This window comes from Lolium rigidum, chromosome 5, assembly GCF_022539505.1.
Source record: "Lolium rigidum isolate FL_2022 chromosome 5, APGP_CSIRO_Lrig_0.1, whole genome shotgun sequence".
Classification (NCBI taxonomy): Eukaryota; Viridiplantae; Streptophyta; class Magnoliopsida; order Poales; family Poaceae; genus Lolium; species Lolium rigidum.
The window spans coordinates 84,881,490-84,901,179 of NC_061512.1; the positions used below are offsets into that span (position 1 = coordinate 84,881,490).

Consider the following 19,690-nt stretch of genomic DNA (forward strand, 5'->3'; position numbering starts at 1 on the left):
AAAAGCGCCCGCCGGACTGTCTTGCGCGTATCGCGCTTCCGGCGAGCCTCCCTCGGCGCGTGCTGCCGCGCATCGCGCTCGGCGTCGAGGATACACGGTGACGTGTTCGTGTGCGAACAGACTTGCTCCGCGCGCCAGCCCTCCTCCGTCCTGCACAAGCTCGGCCCTATTTGGTTGCCGTGTGGACTCATGACGGCTGGATCTCTCCTACAGGCTATAAGTAAGCCTTCTCAACCTCTTCTTGAGTCCACTAGACGATCCCTCTTGTGGAGCGCCGGGGAGGTGCTCACCGCTCTTGGAATCGCTGCGCTGCTCCTCACAACTCCTCAATCCGTCGCTCGTCTTGCCGCGAGCGCGGGACTGGTGTGGTGTGGTATCTCCGGGAGAAAAGGAGGAGTCCGAGACTAAGTTGGGGTGTAAAATTCACAGCGTCATACTGACACGCGACGAACTCGTCATTGTCGAGCTGTGAAAAACCCTCTTGTGTATTACGTAGTTCATAATATATTCTTCCACCATGAGAACTAGTATGCGTTTTGTGCTGGTGCCAACCTAAACCGTAGTTAGTTGTTGGTTTGTTCACCACTCCCCCCCCCCGTTTTCGCCTCCGGCAAAGCCATTTTGCTGGCCGATTGGGAGGGGGCGGCGCTGTGAATTTTATAGGGTGGGGGGGGGGGGGGAGTTTTGCAGCTGCGGGCACCAAGGTCAATTGAAAATAGTCAAAATTCAGTCGAATTTAACGAACCGTCGAAATTAGACGAATGTAGTTCATATATATGCGAATTTCTGAATATTTAAAAAAACATAAATTAGTGGCGGCGGTAGCTCTACCATCCGTGGCAGCAGTAGATCTACCATCTGTGGCGGCAGTAGAAGACCGTGTCGTTTTCGTCCTCGGTGTCGTCGTCGTTGTTCAGCTGCAGCTAGCCGCCGGCGTCCCCGCTGCTGCCCTGACCGTTGTCTCCACCGTGGCTGTTACCTTGGCTGGGGTCGCCCTGCCTTGGGCACTACACGCCATCGACGTCATCGATGTTGACGATGAGTTCGAGCAGGCATGACTGCTACACCTTTCGACATTTCTCCTGCTTCACGCCTAGACCTAGTGAGCGTGAAGTCCAGGGATGTCGGCGGCATGTCCTCGAAGCAGGCGCACATCGCCATGTTCTGCCCTGGAACTCCTCTGGGTCGTCGTTCGACCAACGGGCGATCTGAGTGGCGGTGTCCTGTGAGTGCACCGAGGCGAAGGCCAGCAGGGAGCCCGCGGTCTGCGGCTGGCACCGCACGTCCGCTTCCTCGGCGGCAAAAACTCGTCGAGCTCCTCTAGTTTGACGACAGGGCGGCGGCGGGAGGATGCCGCTGAAGACGCCACCGAGGTGGAGGACGTGCCCCTCAGCACGGAGGAAGACGACAATGAGTTCCTCGTCGCGCCGAACGCCATCATCCTCCGTGGCGTCCAACGGTGGTCAGGCGGTGGCAAGAAACAAAGCGGTTGGGAGTTCCCCGCATGGATGTTCTCAAGGATGACCGCCAGCGTCCTTCCCGAGGTGCCCTACCAACGGCACCACGCCTCGGCGTTCTTGTTCTTGGTGGGGGGAGGGACGTCGTCGCCGTCGTAGTCAGCTAGCTCCTGCTCGTGGAGCACGCTTCCCACGTCGCTTCTTTGTCGAGTGCCCACTACGGCATTGCCCGGCGAGCTTCAGGGAGGCCGGCGTTCCCACACACGTGTGATCTCCGCCTTACTGCTGGCGCCTTGCGGAGGTGGCGGGATCAGGGTGTCGTTGGTGCTGAGGCGCCACTCTTCACTGGGGCAGCTCATGTCCAGCGGGGCCATGTACCCCGCCTTGTAGAGGAGGCGTGCCTCCTAGTCGTGGAGGGGGAGCCGACGAAAGACGTTCGCCGCCGCGCCATCTCCTTCGTATCGCGACGCCATCGCTAGGGTTTCGGTGTGGGATGCTTGCGCGTGTCGCGGGGGGTTTCTTGGCGAGTAGAGCAACGGCAATGGCGAGGGGCTAGCGGGAACCAGCTTATCTATGGCGGAGGAAGGCGCGAGAAGCCTTACGCATGGCTTGCTATAACGCTAACGGCATTCACCGATGGGACGCGGCAGTTTGCCTATACAGGGACATGCACGATTACCGCGGTATATGTAACGAGGTGTCGAGGACGACGATCTTCGAACGCTTCCAGGTTGGGCCGGCTGCATGCGGCCGTTGCTTCCGCTTCTGCTAGCCCCGCCGCTACCCCCTCCGTGGGTTGAGTTCGGCGGGGGTGCCGGTGAAAGAAAACGCATTTGCCGGCCCAAAAACGAGTTTCGGCGGCCTGACAGGGCGGTTTTTTGGCCTTTGGTGCCCCCTAAAGCCGTTTTGGGGGACCGAATGAAGATGCTCCAAGTTCGTGAGCAAAAGAGGGCAAGTTTGTTTCGCCGGCAGATCAATATCAAACCTCAGGCCCACCATCATGTCAATGCTACTGATAAGTCTCCTTTTCGTTGTCCTTAACCTATCACTACCAGTCTTCGCTGCCGGCTTTGTCCACTTTGCTGACCAAGGATGAAACAATGGTTCGTGCCAATTTTGTCAAGTCTGCACACTAGTATGAACGTCGGAGAAAGCTAGACTACTTGTTGTGTGGTCGCACTGAATTTGGCAAAGAAATAACTGAAATTAATCTCCACGTACGTTTATGACGAGACCTGACGGAGGAGAAATCAAATGATTCGTGCCGATTTTGACAAGTCACCATAGTTGTGTTGCCAAGCAAAGACATCCATGCATAGCTCAGCGCGCTGCAGACTAGTATAAACGCCCGCTGAGTTCCTGAGCAAAATAAGTCAAGTTTTGCATCGCCAGCAGATTCATATCCAACTCATCATCATGTCGATGCTACTGCTAAATTTCCTTTTTGTTGTCCTTAACATACCAGTGGTCTTCGCTGCCGGCGTTGACCAGTTCGTCTACTCGGGCTTCGCCGGAGCTAACATCACCATCGACGGCGTAGCCACAATCACCCCAGACGGCCTACTGGACCTAACCAACGCCCACCAGAGGCTCACAGGCCATGCCTTCTACCATAGCTGCCATGTTTCCGGTACGAAGGGTACGGGGGACGGAAACGGGGGACGGGAATCAGAGGATGAAAAAAATAGGAAACACTAGGGGTACACATCTCTAGATCGAATCTTATACGTCGGGGACGCGAACCGAATCGTTTCGGTACGGTGAACCCGGTACGGTAATGTAGTACGGGAAACGTGAACCTATCCTAGTTGATATTCAGATAAAGTTTACATATGCTTGACCAAGATAAAATAATAGATAACTCGAGTTCATATACGCAACAAATCTGAACTAGATCAACAAACTGTTATTTTGTGATCCAAATTCATATACTAAAGGGAGGCTAACTTCTGACGAGCGGAGCGAGGCCCCACCGCCTATTTATATTCCCTGTAAGCCGCCGCTAGGGTTATCATCGCATCATTGTACACCCACGGCGTTTGTAAACACCACCGAAATAGTGAAGTTTTGCTGGCTGGCGCCCGTGGTTTTTCCCTTGTGTGTTGCAAGGGTTTTCCACGTTAAAATCTCGTGTCCCCTGCAGTGTTTTACTTTTCGTTCTTCGTTTATTGTGCATCTCAATTATAACACAAACAAGGAAACCTGAATCAGGCATCTTCCCAGTAGCAGCATATATGACTAAGATAGATAGATAATTCGAGTACTGGAACATATATGACTAAGATTGATTAAAATTCGCAGCAAGCAAACTTAGTAGCAGCATCCAAGTGACAGTCGTCTTCCAAGTTTCATCAAGAGACCAACTCATGAATCATCATGTACCTTCAACAGAACTCTAGCTTGGAGTAAATACGATTTGCGGAAGGAGAATTTTTGTCTCACCGTTCTCCACCGAATTGATGAACCTGGGACGATCCCGAAACGCGAATCCGCTGCGATTTTGACCGAATCCTGGGGCGTTTCCGAATCCGTTTCCGGTTCATTGAATCCGGTACGAGGGACGGACCACCGTACCCCGAATCCGGCTGCTATGCCTTCTACCCTGCTCCGCTGCGCTTCCTCGATTCCACCAACGGTACGGTGAAACCTTTCGCCGTCTCCTTTGTGCTCGCCATCCACCCCAACTACCGATCCAGCCAAGGCATGGCCTTCTTCATTGCCAAGACCATGGATTTCTCCTCCGCTCTTCTTTTTCAGTATTTCGGCGTCTTCAACTCCGAGAACCAGGGCAACTCCAGCAACCACATATTCGCCGTCGAGTTCGACACCGTCATAAACATGGAACTACGGGACGTGGATGCCAATCATGTTGGCATCGACATCAACAGTGCCATTTCCATCCAGTCCCACACTGCTGGCTTTTACGACGACAAAACAGGCTCCTTCAACAACTTGAACCTCACCGGCGGCGAGGGGTTGCAAGTCTGGATAGATTACGGAGGGGAGGAGTCGGCACAAATCAACGTGACCATGTCTCCACTGGGGATGGACAAACCAGCAAGGCCACTTATCTCGGCCATCTAGGACCTCTCAACAGTGTTCACCGAGGAGGCATACCTTGGCTTCGGTTCTGCAGCGGGCATGGACGGCAGCGGGCATTACATACTTGGCTTGAGCTTCGGCATGGATAGACCTGCGCCGGCTATCGACATCAGCAGACTGCCAAAGCTTCCTCGTGTCGGCCCCAAGCCTCGGTCCAAGGTCCCGGAGATAGTATTACCATTAGCAACAGCCTCGTTTGTCCTCGCCGTGGGAATTACTATATTCCTACCAAGGTTTAAAATAGCGCGCTATTTCTCCGCTAATACCACGCAATAGCATATTTAGAGGGTCTACGCTAAATTTTAGTAATTTTTCTTGCTATGGCGCTATTTGTGAAATAGCATGATATATCGTGCTGAAACTTCATAGCGTTAGCGCGCTATTTCTTCAAGCAAAGTTACTTTCACTTTTTCGTGGTGATAAAGTGCAATATGTTGTTCCTCTTCTAGATTAGAACTTAATATCGCTAATGCTGATGATTCTTAATAAATAATTTATACTATATTGTTGCCTTGTGGAATACTGATGTTAGCCTTATGAAAAATTAGAGATATATTTGTTGTATGTGGATATGTATGTATGATTCAGTCATTTTTTGACTAAATATCCAACCTTTTTAGCGAAATCCTTTATTTTTGGACTATATTTAATATTTTTTTCAAGACGCTATTTGAAATATAGCACGCAATTAGCACGATATAGCGTCCATAGCGTTTGAAGGAGACCGACGCTATTTCATTTAGCACGCAATTTTAAACCTTGATTCCTACTGGTGCGAAGGCATAGGAGGTACGCCGAGCTACGGGAAGATTGGGAGGTCGAGTTCGGGCCTCACAGGTTCTCATACAAGGATCTGTACTATGCAACACAAGGATTCAAGAGCAATAACCTACTAGGGGTTGGGGGATTCGGAAGGGTGTACAAAGGTGTGCTGCCAAAATCTAAACTGGAAATAGCCGTGAAGAGGGTGTCTCACGACTCCAAGCAGGGCATGAAGGAGTTCATCGCCGAAGTAGTCAGTATTGGACGGCTTCAACACAATAATTTGGTGCAATTACTCGGCTATTGCCGGAGAAAAGGCCAACTGTTTTTGGTGTACGAGTGCATGCCAAATGGAAGCCTCGACAAGTATTTGTATCACCGGGACAACACAGGGCTCCCTACTCTGAATTGGGCTCAAAGGTTTCGGATCATCAGAGGTGTTGCCTCTGGATTACTCTACCTTCACGAGGAGTGGGAGAAGGTTGTTATTCATAGAGATGTCAAGGCAAGCAATGTGCTGCTCGATCGGGAAATGAATGCCCGACTAGGTGATTTTGGTCTATCACGGCTGTATGACCATGGCACAGATCCGCGGAGCACACATGTGGCTGGCACAGTAGGATACCTAGCTCCTGAGCTAGCGTGCACCGGAAAGTTAACTCCTCTTATCGATGTGTTCGCATTTGGCATATTCATTCTTGAAGTCGTTTGTGGACAAAGGCCAATTGAGCAAGATATACGGGAAGAACACCCCATGTTAGTTGATCGGGTGCTTCAGCATTGGCACAATAAATCACTCAGTGAGATTGTGGATAGTAAACTCCCTGGTGACTATGATGTAAATGAAGTTCACTTAGCTCTCAAGGTAGGGCTATTATGCTCGCACCCATTCATGGATGCAAGACCTACCATGCGCCAAGTCATCCAATACCTTGACTGTGCCAGGACATCGCCAGAGCTGACACCAATACACAACACCTTCGAGATGCTCGCTGTGATGCAAAGGGAAGGGTTTGACCCGTACATCATGACATGTCCTTCCTCCATGACGGCATCAATCCTGTCAGGTGGAAGATGAATCCTGGTAAGATCAGGGCCCTTGTTTGTTGCATCTCCAATCTGCTCAGCCCTTTGCTAGTTTGTGTGGTTCCGGCCGTAAATTCCAAAATATGTGTGCAACTAATTGTTTCTTTCTAGATTTATGGGTTGATATGAACCACGTGTATACTGTATGTATACATGTCCTGCTTACTGTTAGAGTATATATCTGTATATTGTAGTTTCCCCATATGTTAGGGGGCTTCCTGCATATTTGCACCTGTACATGTACTATATATTGTGGCCTTTGGCCCCCTGGTAATACAACACGCATATTCTTCTAACATGGTATCAGAGCCCCAGGTCTCGAGTTCAAATCCTGGTTTTCGCAATTAAGCCTAAAAATTGTTGTTGCCCCCCTCTTACATGGTTTTCGCAATTAAGCCTAAAAATTGCTGTTGCCCCCCTCTTTAGCCACCGCTGTGTTTCGGTGTGCTCTTCTTCTTTCACGTGTTGACTCTCTTCTCCCCTCACACGCGAGTGGGGGTGTTGTGAAGTGTACAAGTAGATTGCCTAGCCCTTTCCATCAGTTCGGACTTTTGGTTCAAGTGGCTAGTGCATGAAGCTTCCTGCATATTTGCACCTGTACATGTACTATATATTGTGGCCTTTGGCCCCCTGGTAATACAACACGCATATTCTTCTAACACTTACTAAGTGCCCTTTGTAAACATCTCACGGCTTTTAGCCCTGCTCGTATATCTTTGATGACGCCTTAGCACTCGCAGTTCCTGTTTTAGCACCTTTTTCAAATTACTATCTCTACATAAAATGATTATATGTTGTCTATACCTCGTCAACATATAAAACAACACATTAAAGACCGAAACAAATACAAAATAGAGACCTGCCCGCGGGTTTTGCATCCTTTTCAAAAAAGAAATATTCTTTTAATTTTGGTGGTGCTCCTCGAGTATGAGTCTCGATTTTATGGCTGAAAACGCTAGGTACGATCCTCATTGGTAGTACACCTATCAATAGTGGACTTCTAATTGTTTTGTTGTTGAAGGCATTATCTAGAGATTTTCCAAACTTCCTCATGGGTGAAACCCATTTTCTCATGTGTCAGAAATATAATACTCCCTTCGTCCTATGAAACTTGTCTGAGATTGGAAAACTTCAAGCGGAGACTGAACTACATGTAGCCCTTTATTTGTAAACACTTACAATTTGTGATTTAAAGTTTCAAAAAATTTGAATAAAAATTCTAAATATAGCTAATGATGTATACTGTAATGAGGTAAAATCTCAATATAAACTATTTCATATTCTAGGATGCACAAAAATAACAAATTCCGACAAATTTTATAGTGAATATTGTACATTTCAGGACTATAAAATATGTCAGATTTTGTCAATTTTATGTAGCCTAGAATACAAATTATTTTGCATTGAGATTTTACACCATTGTATCTTGCATCAGTAGCTACCTCTAGAATTTTGTTTCATATTTTTTTGAAACATTAAAATATAAATTTTAAGTGTTTGAAAATAAAGAGCTACATGTAGCTCGGCCTCTAAAATGCCACACTCATCTGAGATTTGTCTATATCTACATACGGAGTACTAGATAATATATAGATACATCTAATTTTTGATAAATCTAAAGCAAGTTTTTTGAGACGGGTGGAGTATATTATTGTCTAGCCCTTCCGATCAATGCGGGCTGTTAGGATAACCGACTAGTGCATCAATTTAATATGATATCAGAGCCAGATGTCTTGAGGTCAAATACATGCCAACAAAGTGTTAAAATAAATATCTGCGGTGACCCTAATCCATGTCTTAGAACAGTGAAACAAATTCCACCTGCCTAGACCTGAGAGGAGTGTTAAAAGTACAATATATTGCCTAATCCTTTCTATCAGTTTAGACTTTTAGGATAACTGGCTAGTGCATCAATTTAATATCATGTCGATGGTGGCACTAGTGCATTTATTTTACCCTATAGATGCCATTATTGGAGATTATTTTCCGCAGTCCAAGTGTTTCCATTGGTGGTTATTGTTTCCCTTGTTGCGAGTCACTAATCGCTTTGGTAGGGCCATACTATTTCATCCTCCGTGATTTTTTTTGGGTTATGTGCATTACTGATGTCTCAACTAGCTCTTAACATCATGATGTTTTGTAGGAAAGGTGCAATTGTTATCTATATGGTATTAATATATTCCATTTATCTAAAAGTGTTATTTCATCTAGAAAAATAATGAAATATTACAAAGTAATTTTGTGATGGTGGCTTACAAAACAAGTAGACATTTGCACAAACAATAATATTCAATACATGGACTAAATGGTAGGTGTACCGGATCAAACAAACCAAGAATACCTTTAGCCCTCTCATTACCATATTTCTAAACTAAATACGAACTCAGATATAGTTATAACAGAGATTGAATTTTTTTTCCAAAAAAATGAGAATCAAATATCTACTACAGAACTTGACTGTTTGCAAATATTAAAAAAACAGAGGGAAATTCGCCGATTTGGCTCCCTCCTAAATAAACCCAAAAAGAATACGTCTTCATATCCATCAAAGGTTGAACACGTGTGCTATAAAAGGTAGGACATGAGTATTGGTTGATACATTTAAAATGTTTGTGGATTGGAATACTCTACAATTTCAATAAAATCCTTTGACCCGATTAAGCACTGGACATTTAAGATAAATACTACATGCTTCAGTTAAATATCCATGGTTATTATTTCCTTAGCTATCATGTTACTATATAGTACACCAATAATTACAAATGAGCATTCACTAATGGAAAAATGCATGTAACCGCAACTCTATATGTCACGCAAAAACATAAGTCCGCCGATGGATCGTAAGCAATCTCGGCGACGCCCGAAAAAATGATCGTCGCGATAGTCCTATCGGCGCCCTCCGCGGCACATACTGGTGACATGCCGATGTAAAGCCCGACAACAGTAGGTCTGATCTTCATTTTTTGTTGTACCTACCAATATGGTGGACTTCTAGTTGTTTTCTTGCTCAACCATTGTCTAGAGATTTGGCGTGGCCTAATCGTTTTGGCGTGGCCATGTTATTTACTAGATGATACCCCACACGTTACTACAGATTGGCAACGAACCTTTTACTGACAAAAGTTGTTAAAACAGTCAGAAATAATTGTGGAAAGAAGCTATGTTATTTAGAGCCATTGATTCCAGTTACGGCGCAAAGCCTGGTCTACATTGTAGTTTTTACTAACGCAAGTATCCTACAGTTTACCAAGTGCATTGTTTTGCTACAGATATTGCTAATTTGAAAACCGAATGAGAATAGTTATCACGAGAATTGAAATGATAAACTATAATCTTTTATGTGGAGAAATGTTGAAACACACAAACTTAAACAAACTCGTGTTTAATATGGCTAATATGGTCTATCTGTATGGTATAATTATATCAATATATATTTCCATTTCCAATGCGAAATACCAAGTCTTCTAGAGATTATTAGTTTGTACTGGCCATACAAAAATTAGCATTAACACAAATTAGTACTCCCTCCGTTCTTTTTTAATTGACTCGGATTTAGTACAAGTTTGTACTAAATTTGAGTCAATTAGAAAGGAACGGAGGGAGTAGATTTCATATAACTTCGGTATGATCAATGCGTCAATATGCAATTTTCAAGAAAAGAAGAATTTTGTAAGTAAATAATATGACCACAATACCCATGTATATATTGAGGTAGGTGTGTTCTTGACATTATGACCTAAACTCTCAAGATGACTCTAACTCTGCGTATATTGTTCAAAAGCGGGCGATCCGGTGAGGCAGGACGAGATGGACCTTCCTCATCCATGACTTCAAACGCCACTTGCAACACTACATCGTTGGCATCAAGATCCGCTTGACCTGAAGGACCCACACCATTTTTTCTGACAACGGGAATACATTAATATCGCGAAGATACCAATTACACCCAGCATCTGAAACAACGCAGTGCCCTAGTGAAAATATGGATGGATACAGCCAAAAAAGAAAGAGGAATTACAGAAAGGAAAAATTCCGCTACAATTATTTGTTTCTTGTAGAAGACGAAACACCACCAAGACAACATCAGAATTCATTTTCTCCAAAAGTGATGCCTCCAAGATAGGAACAGTCCACAAGCACCGTTGTCGCAATGATCATTGATCATACGTTTTCACCTAGAAGGAGTCCCCGGAGTATGGGCTTATTCTCCATCGATAGACTAGCTCTCACAAAACGATGCCTTCGACAATTCAATTGCCAGGCACAACGAATTATGGTCATACCTTGGGTATTACCCTGCAAATTTAGAATTTATCCTATGCTGTCGCCCCCATTTGCCGATGCCGCTGCTCTAAGTCACAAATCACCAATGCAAAACCTCATTGTCACAAGGATGCAAACCACCATTACAAGCCCTCAGATGTCGGCTTCCATGCCATTTTCAGCGACTGACTTCACCACTGGAAATAAAGACATGTGCCACAATGAGAACAGATCATAGAGCTTCACATCACTCCTTCTGAAACCAAAAGGCCAGGAAAAGTATGGTTGCGTGCGACCGAATACCACCCGATCCGGTAATCTGCGGCACTTCTTTCATTGGAGTTCGCCGGTGGAGCCTCTCGAAACTCTATAGTTCGGCTAGATCAATGAAGATAGGCAAAACACATTTCTTCGTCGATGGAGAGAATTGTGAGGCGCGCCTAGGTTCGGAGGTGGTCATTGGGTTGTTTTCCTAAGGCGTCCTACTACTTGTTTTGTGCGGGTATTTGCTTCACTTGGGTCCTGAGGGTGTGGTCGCCCGACCGCCATGTCTTAAATCACGCGCAATATGTTATGTACTCCTTCCATTTGTAATTTCCCTGTGTTCTAGCTTTAGTTAAATTCAAATTTTAGGAAAAAGAATTGTCTACAAATATAGAAAAATTATTAATATCTAAAATACAAAATTAGTACCACTGGAATCATCTTGAAATGTATTTTTATATTATGTAAATATGCATTTATAGATGTTGATACTTTTTGCTATATCTTTAATTAAATTTTAGAAACTTTAACTTTGACTAAAACCAAAACACAGGGTAAATAAAACTGGAGGGACTATTTGTTTCTTCTACCGCGCTGCCGAAAATGATGTGCGTGTGTGCAGTCAGTCAGTGTGTGTAGAGGTCGTCGTAATTTTTGGACCAACCAACTTGAAATATTGTAATCTCGTTTTTAAGGTAAAAGTATTGCGGTCTCCTATGTGAAAGCTGAAACTCGAAGAAAAGTCATCCTTGTGACATGAACAGGCCATGCTTTCAGACTGAAAATATCGGTCCACGAAAGATCTGACTTTGACGAGCTCGCATAGCTCGGCCTCTCCATCCACCCGATGCTGGAAAAAGATGACTGTACTGACGCGGCAACCGATAGCTGCAAAGAACGGTGCACATCTTACGCACTCTTCAGTTCCACTTCCATCTACCTTGTTACAAGTTCCAAGCTATAGGCATGGCTGCCAAGCGGCATCCGTGCATCCTTGTCTACGTGTGCCTTATCCTCTCCCTTGGCCCAAACCTTGGGCTTTCTACAACCCTCAGGCGCAGTCGTTCATCTACTCTGGCTTCAACGGGGCCGATGTCACCCTCGATGGCGTCGCCATGGTCCGGCCAGACGGGCTCCTCCAGCTGACCAACGTCTCCGATGTTAGAGGCTATGCGTTCCACCGGGATCCCTTGCTTTTCCGCAAGTCCCCCAATGGCGTGGTCCGATCCTTCTCGGTCTCTTTGGTTTTCGGTGTCCAATCAGAATTCATCGAATCAAGCGTCGACGGCATGACCTTCTTCATCGCCGCCAGGAACAACTTCTCAAGCACCTTCTCGGGCGGGTTTCTCGGCCTCTTCAACGACTCAACAGATGGCAGACCTGACAACCACATATTTGCGGTTGAGATCGACACTTTCAAGAACGGGGAGTTCAGGGACATGGACAGCAACCATATTGGCATCGATATCAACAGCCTTTTCTCCATACAAGCTCACACGGCTGGTTTCTATGATGACAACACTGGTACGTTCACCAACTTAATACTGAATAGTGGGGAGCCAATGCAACTATGGGTCGAATATGATGCAAAGACCACACATGTCAATTCGACATTGGCTCCCTTTGGTGCGGCCAAACCTCGGAAGCCATTGTTATCAACCACCACCAATCTCTCCGATGTGCTCAAGGACCCATCTTATGTGGGTTTGTCAGGTTCGACTGGCCCAGTCAACACACAATACTACGTGCTTGGTTGGAGCTTTGGCATGGATGGTCCGGCTCCAGCCATCAACATCACAAATTTGCCAAAGCTGCCGCATGGTCATCGGAAGGCTCGTTCCAAGGTCCTACAAATTGTCCCTCCGATAGCCACTGCTGTGTTCATCGCCCTTGTGGGAACTGCCATCTTCCTTATTGTACGGAGGCGGCTGAGGTATGCTGAGCTGGTTGAGGATTGGGAGGTGGATTTTGGGCCACATCGATTCTCATACAAGGACTTGTACCATGCTGTGAACTACAACTACTTCTAACTCACAGATCTTGGGAAGGAACAAGGATCAACACCAGGAATTCGTTTATTTGCTCGATTAACCTCCCAACCACCCCCGAGCAGATCCTCCGGCACCGCCGGTTAAACATAACATACAACGCATGTCTTTCCCCTTACACACGCAACACTCCTTATAGGCGAGCTGGCGACGTAGTCAAGTCCTCGTGTCCCACTCGTTCCCTGCGTAGCGCGTAGCAGGCCGCCTTTCTCTTCTGGGCCTTGGTCTTGGTGAGCTTCCTTGCATGCTGTCATCCTTGCCGCCCTCCTGGTCGCTGACAATCCCCCGCTGTTGAGAGCCTGCTTGTCCCCAAGCAGGGGCCTCCGGGAACTGCTGCTGGAGCGAGGTACGATCTTCCCAGGTCGCCTGTGCTGCCGACAAGCCACTCCATTGCACAAGGACCTGGGCTATGGTTCGGTGTCCAACCTGCCTCGCACGCTGCTGGAGGATACGAACAGGAAATCTGAACAGATCATCAGAAGAAGGAAGCTGGGGCAGTACCTGTCGTGGTGGCCCAACGCAGGGTTTCAGCTGAGACACATGAAACACTGGGTGAACACGGCTTGATTCAGGCAACTTCAGTTTGTAGGCAACTTTGCCAACGCGCTCCGTGATCTGGTAAGGGCCGAAGAACTTGAAGGCGAGTTTCTGATTTGTCCGTCGAGCTACAGAAGATTGGATGTAAGGCTGGAGCTTCAGGAACACCTCTTCCCCCACAGCGAACTCTCTTTCTGTCCGATGCTTATCAGCCTGCGCTTTCATACGCTGCTGCATTCTTAACAAGTGCTGTCTCACTGAATTCAAAATGACCACCCGTTCCTGTAACCACTCATTCGTATCCCCAGAGGCAATAGAATCGGTAGCCGTGATGCCAAAATAACGGGGCTGGCGCCCGTACAGCAACTCGAAAGGTGACTTACCCAACGAGGCATGCCAGTTGGTGTTGTACCAGAATTCACAAAGAGAAATCCATTTGGCCCAATGCTGCGGGTGCGCACTAATGAAACACCTGAGATAGCATTCAACAGATTGATTCACCCGTTCCGTTTGACCATCTGTCCCGGGATGATTAACGGTGCTCATTTTTAAGTTCGTGCCAGTGGCCTTGAACACAGACTGCAAGAACTGGCTGGTGAAAACAGGATCACGGTCTGAAATGAGGTTCTGCGGCATACCATGGAGGCGGTATATATTGTCGACAAATACCTCCGCTATCTTGCCAGCATTGTAGGGGTGACGAACTGGAATAAAGTGGGCATATTTAGTAATCTTATCCACGACCACCAAGAGACAATTGTATTGTCTGGATGTAGGCAACCCATCGATGAAATCCATTGTAGCATTTTCCCACGGATCTGATGGAATCGGTAGAGGCTGCAGGAGCCCGGCTGGCGGTATGCGTTCTGGCTTAGCTTGTTGACAGGTACGGCAAGAGCGCACGTATTCACGAGTCATTTGCTTCATTGTGGGCCATTTGAACAGGGCGATCAAACGGCGATAGGTGACTGGAAAGCCAGAATGTCCCCCCTGTGGGCTGTCATGGAAAGCTGAGATAATGCGAATCTGCAGCTGCTCATCCTTGCCAACCCAGATCCTTCCTTGATACCTGAGGATGCCATGGTCGAGGGTATAGTGCTCATCTGCTAATGGCGCTATTGCCAGCTTCTGTAAGAGACTCTGAGCATGAGCGTCCTCCTCGTAGCTAGTTTGTACTTCTGCAAGCCAGGTGGGCTGCACCGTTGTAACTGTCATCAGCTGTGAACTATCAGGTGGCTTCCTTGACAGGGCATCAGCTGCAGCATTAAGGATTCCCTTTTTGTAGAGGATCTTGTACTGGAGACCCATCAGCTTTGTGAGAACTTTTTGTTGCCAATCGGTGTGGAGCCGCTGATCTGTGAGGTGGGACAAGCTTTTGTGATCAGTTCTGATGAGGAATTCACCAATCTGGAGATATGGTCGCCACTGCTGAACTGCCAGAAGGATAGCCAAGTACTCCTTCTCATACACAGACAAACCCCTGTTCCTAGGTCCAAGAGCACGACTGACATAAGCAAGGGGATGCCCTGACTGTGACAGAACTGCGCCAATCCCCACATCACATGCATCTGTTTCGATGACGAATTGCTCTGTGAAACTGGGTAGAGCTAAGACTGGTGCAGTGATCAGCGCTTGTTTGAGAGCTTGGAAAGCTGCTTCTGCATCACCTGTCCAGAGGAACAGAACACCCTTACGCAGCAACTGCGTCAGTGGCTGGCTGATAATTGCATAGTGTTTGATGAATTTCCTGTAGTAACCTGCAAGCCCCAGGAATCCCCTCAATTCCTTCAAGTTTTGGGGTACTGGCCAGGAGTTAACTGACTGAATTTTTGCAGGGTCTGTTGCTACTCCAGCTGCCGAAATCACATGTCCTAAGTAATGCACTTGCTCCTGGGCAAAGGCACACTTCGACAATTTCACTTGCCACTGGTCGCGCTGTAAAATCTGCAGTACCGCTTCCAGGTGCTGTAGGTGGTCAGAGTAGTTCTTGCTGTAGATTAAGATATCGTCAAAGAAAACTAGAGCGAATTTGCGGAGCATTGGTGCCAGAGTGGCATTCATAGCATGCTGAAAAGTTGCCGGTGCTCCAGTCAAGCCAAATGCCATCACTCGAAACTCATAATGACCATTGTGAGTCTGAAACGCAGTCTTGTGTTCCTCACCTGGAGCGAGACGAATTTGGTGATAACCAGCTTTTAAATCCAGCTTGGAGAACCAGCGAGAACCAGCGAGCTCATCAAGTAATTCGTCGATGACTGGCAATGGATATTTACCCTTGACTCGTCAAGGCATTGAGGTGCCGGTAATCGACGACCGTGCGCCATGTCTTATCTCCTTTCTTTACCAAGAGTACTGGAGATCCAAAGGGGCTAGTGCTTAGCTGAATTACACCCTGATCGAGTAGCTCCTTAACTTGCTTCTCTATTTCTGTTTTTAATTCTGGCACCACTCGGTATGGCCGCATGGAAATTGGCCGAGCACCTGGTATTAAGGGAATGTGGTGGTCATACTGTCGCCTAGGTGGTAACCCTTCAGGTGTAGCAAACACGGGACTGAACCGATCCAACAATGCCTGAACCTCTGATGGAATAGGAGCAGGCTCAGTTTTCGGAGTCTCATGGATCAAATTCAACTCTATCATTGCATGTGTACACAGGTGGTCACCTTCACCTTGCAGAACAACCAGCTTGCCATCTTTTGGAACTGCAATCCATCCTTGGCTCCAGTGAGTAAACATGGGACTGTATTTTCCCAACCAGTCCAGGCCAATGATACCATCGTAGCTTCCCAATTCCAATACCTTGAAATCATCTTGAAATTCAGTTCCCTGAGCCGTCCAAGTGAGTGATGGAAAATATTCACAGCAAGGCAACCTTGCTCCTCCAGCTACCTTGACCTTCATCGTGTGAGGAAGTGCCATTCTGCCACACATTCCTTCTGCCTTCTGCCTGTCGATGAAGCAAGAGGAACTGCCCGAATCCACAAGGAATAAAAGGACTTGGCCTTGGATTTCAACCTTGAGCAGCATTGTTTTAGGAACTGTCAACGAGGTGTCAAGGGCTGCTGCTGACAACATCATCAGGTGTGGGTCTTGCTCATTTTCCTCTGTACTGGCGTCCTCTAGTTCTTCCTGGTTACTGGACTGCATGTATTCCACCATTTCCTGAACGACGTGGAGCTGCACAGTGTTCTTACATTGGTGTTCTCGGCTGTACTTCTCCCCACAAGTGAAGCACAAATTCTTCGCTCTCCGATAGGCTCGGAGACTCTGCCATTTGTTCTCCGTAGCTGACTGTTGGTGTTCAGCATTCTTCTTCGCTTCGACCTTCGGTGAAACCCAACGAGCTGGTGGTGGAGGTGGTGGTGCTTGCGAATTTGCAGGGGAATATGCTGACCTCCGAGGTGGTAAATATGATGGAGGTCCAGACACTGTAGGACCACATTCCTCGCCAAGTTCCTCATACAGTAACGCCAGAGAATAAGCCGTGTCGAGGTCACGCGGTTGCTGAATAGCAACAAGAATGCGAACACCGGGCTGCAGCCCGTCAATGAACTTGGTGGTGTAGTGTACGGGGTCCGGATGCACTTCATAAGCACTGATCTGATCCATAAGAGCTGAGAATCGAGACACATAATCCTCCACTGTGGTAATCTGCCCAATATGAATCAAACGCCTGACGAGAATGGCATGCTGATTACGGCAGAATCGCGATAACACTGCTGCCACAAACTCTGTCCAAACTGACTGACGGTGTTGATGCAAATAGGATTCCAACCACGTTGCTGCTGCCCCAACAAACTGATCCGATGCGGAAGAAACCCAGAGCGTTGTTGGTGTATGCCATCGCTGGAAATAATCCTCACAGCGTCGTTGCCACAATTTGGGGTTGGATCCGTCAAATTGCGGCAGATCCACGCGCGGGGAGTGTTGCAAGTCAGTATTCTGAGGTGGAACGTAACGGAACGATGAAGATCCAGGGAGGAGGGAATCAGATCGCATACCTCCTCCCGGAGGAGATATGTGGTTAACACATACCGTCCCCCGGCTGTCGAGCGTCCTGCGGTGCCCATCCGGGCCGGCGGTGCCTCCTCCAGGCTCGAGATGATGCGGAGCGGAGGGATCACGCGCCCGTGTGGAGGAATCGGCGCGGGAGATGCCCTCGATCGCTGCTGCGAGTTGCGCGATCTCGGAGCTGAGGGTGGTGCGGACGGCGTCAAGTTCCCCGCCGAGATGAGCCTTGACACCCGCCAGATCCTGGGAGAGCGTGGCCATACCGGCGTCGACGGTCTTGAGCTGGGCACGGGTGTCGACGACGAACGGCTGGAACGCATCGAGAACCTCCTTCTTGTAGTGGACGAAGCGGCGCTCGTACTCCTCGGCTGTGTCGGCCTTCAAGAGCTCGTAGAGAGCCCTCGACTCCGGCGAGATCTCATCCATCACCTCGGATCGGCGGCGAATGGAGAAGCGAGTGGCGTGGCTGTGGGTAGGGAAATCCAGATCTAGAACTGGGGAAATTTTTTTTGGACCAGGCTCTGATTACCAATTGTGAACTACAACTACTTCTAACTCAGAGATCTTGGGAAGGAACAAGGATCAACACCAGGAATTCGTTTATTTGCTCGATTAACCTCCCAACCACCCCCGAGCAGATCCTCCGGCACCGCCGGTTAAACATAACATACAACGCATGTCTTTCCCCTTACACACGCAACACTCCTTATAGGCGAGCTGGCGACATAGTCAAGTCCTCGTGTCCCACTCGTTCCCTGCGTAGCGCGTAGCAGGCCGCCTTTCTCTTCTGGGCCTTGGTCTTGGTGAGCTTCCTTGCATGCTGTCATCCTTGCCGCCCTCCTGGTCGCTGACACATGCTACTGACGGATTCAAGAATAAACGCCTCCTAGGTGCAGGAGGATTTGGGAAAGTGTACAAAGGAGTACTCCCAACATCCAAAATGGAAGTAGCCGTGAAGAAAGTATCCCATGAGTCAGGGCAAGGAATGAAGGAGTTCGTCAATGAGGTCGCTAGTATTGGCCGCCTCCGACACCGCTACCTTGTGCAGTTGCTTGGCTATTGTCGGCGTAAGGATGAACTCATTCTGGTGTATGAGTACATGCCGAATGGCAGCCTCGATAAATATCTGCATTGTGAAGAGGACAAGCCCACACTAGATTGGACCCAGAGGTTTGGGGTCATAAAAGGGGTCGCGTGTGGCTTGTTATATCTACACGAGAAGTGGGAAAAGGTTGTCATACACAGAGATATAAAAGCAAGCAATGTGCTCCTCGATGGTGAAATGAACGGACGCCTCGGTGATTTTGGCCTCGCCAGGTTATACGATCATGGTACCGACCTACAGACCACACATGTGGTCGGCACCATGGGTTACCTAGCCCCTGAGTTGCTACGAATGGGCAAGGCTTCTCCTCTTACGGATGTGTTTGCCTTTGGCACATTCCTTCTTGAGGTTGCATGTGGACAAAGGCCAATCAAGCAAGACTTACAAGATAAACAAATCATGCTGGTCGATTGGGTACTTGAGCATTGGAATAATGGGTCGCTCGTGCAAGCAATGGATACAAAGCTCCAAGGTAACTATGACAATGACGAGGCCAACATGGTGCTAAAGCTTGGTCTCTTATGCTTGCATCCGTTGCCCATTGCAAGACCTGCCATGAGACAAGTCATGGAGTACCTTGATGGAGACATGGCACTACCAGAGCTGGCACCAACACATTTCAATGTGAACATGGTGTCCATGTTGCAAAGCAGAGGATTTTGCCCATCCATCATGTTGTATCCGGACCTAACATCGAGCATCAACACGTTTTCCGGTCTCTCAGGAGGGCGATGATATATTGACGTAGGTGGTGTTTAATTTATAATTTTGAGTTATCGTGTATGAACAATTAGTAGTCCTGCTCTGGATGTCCCAGTGAATATATAGCAATCGAGTGTGTCACGTGTATCTCAAGCATTCAAGATAACTCAACTATTTTTTTTATTTATGTTAGAGTTTCTAGCCTTTAGCTGTACGTATCTATATGTGCAGAAAAATATCATCAAGTCCCACTCTACAAATAAATGAAAGATAATACTGGAATAGAAGACTAATTCTGGTTTTCTCGGAAAACAAAGAAGACTAATTCTGGTGTCCTATTATGGTGCACATA

The 19,690-nt window shown here is 47.4% G+C and overlaps 1 pseudogene; it reads left to right on the top strand.

The window, feature by feature from the left end:
• The first annotated feature begins 1,054 nt into the window (after positions 1-1,054).
• Positions 1,055-19,371, top strand: LOC124656170 (annotated as a pseudogene).
• Positions 19,372-19,690: the final 319 nt, after the last annotated feature.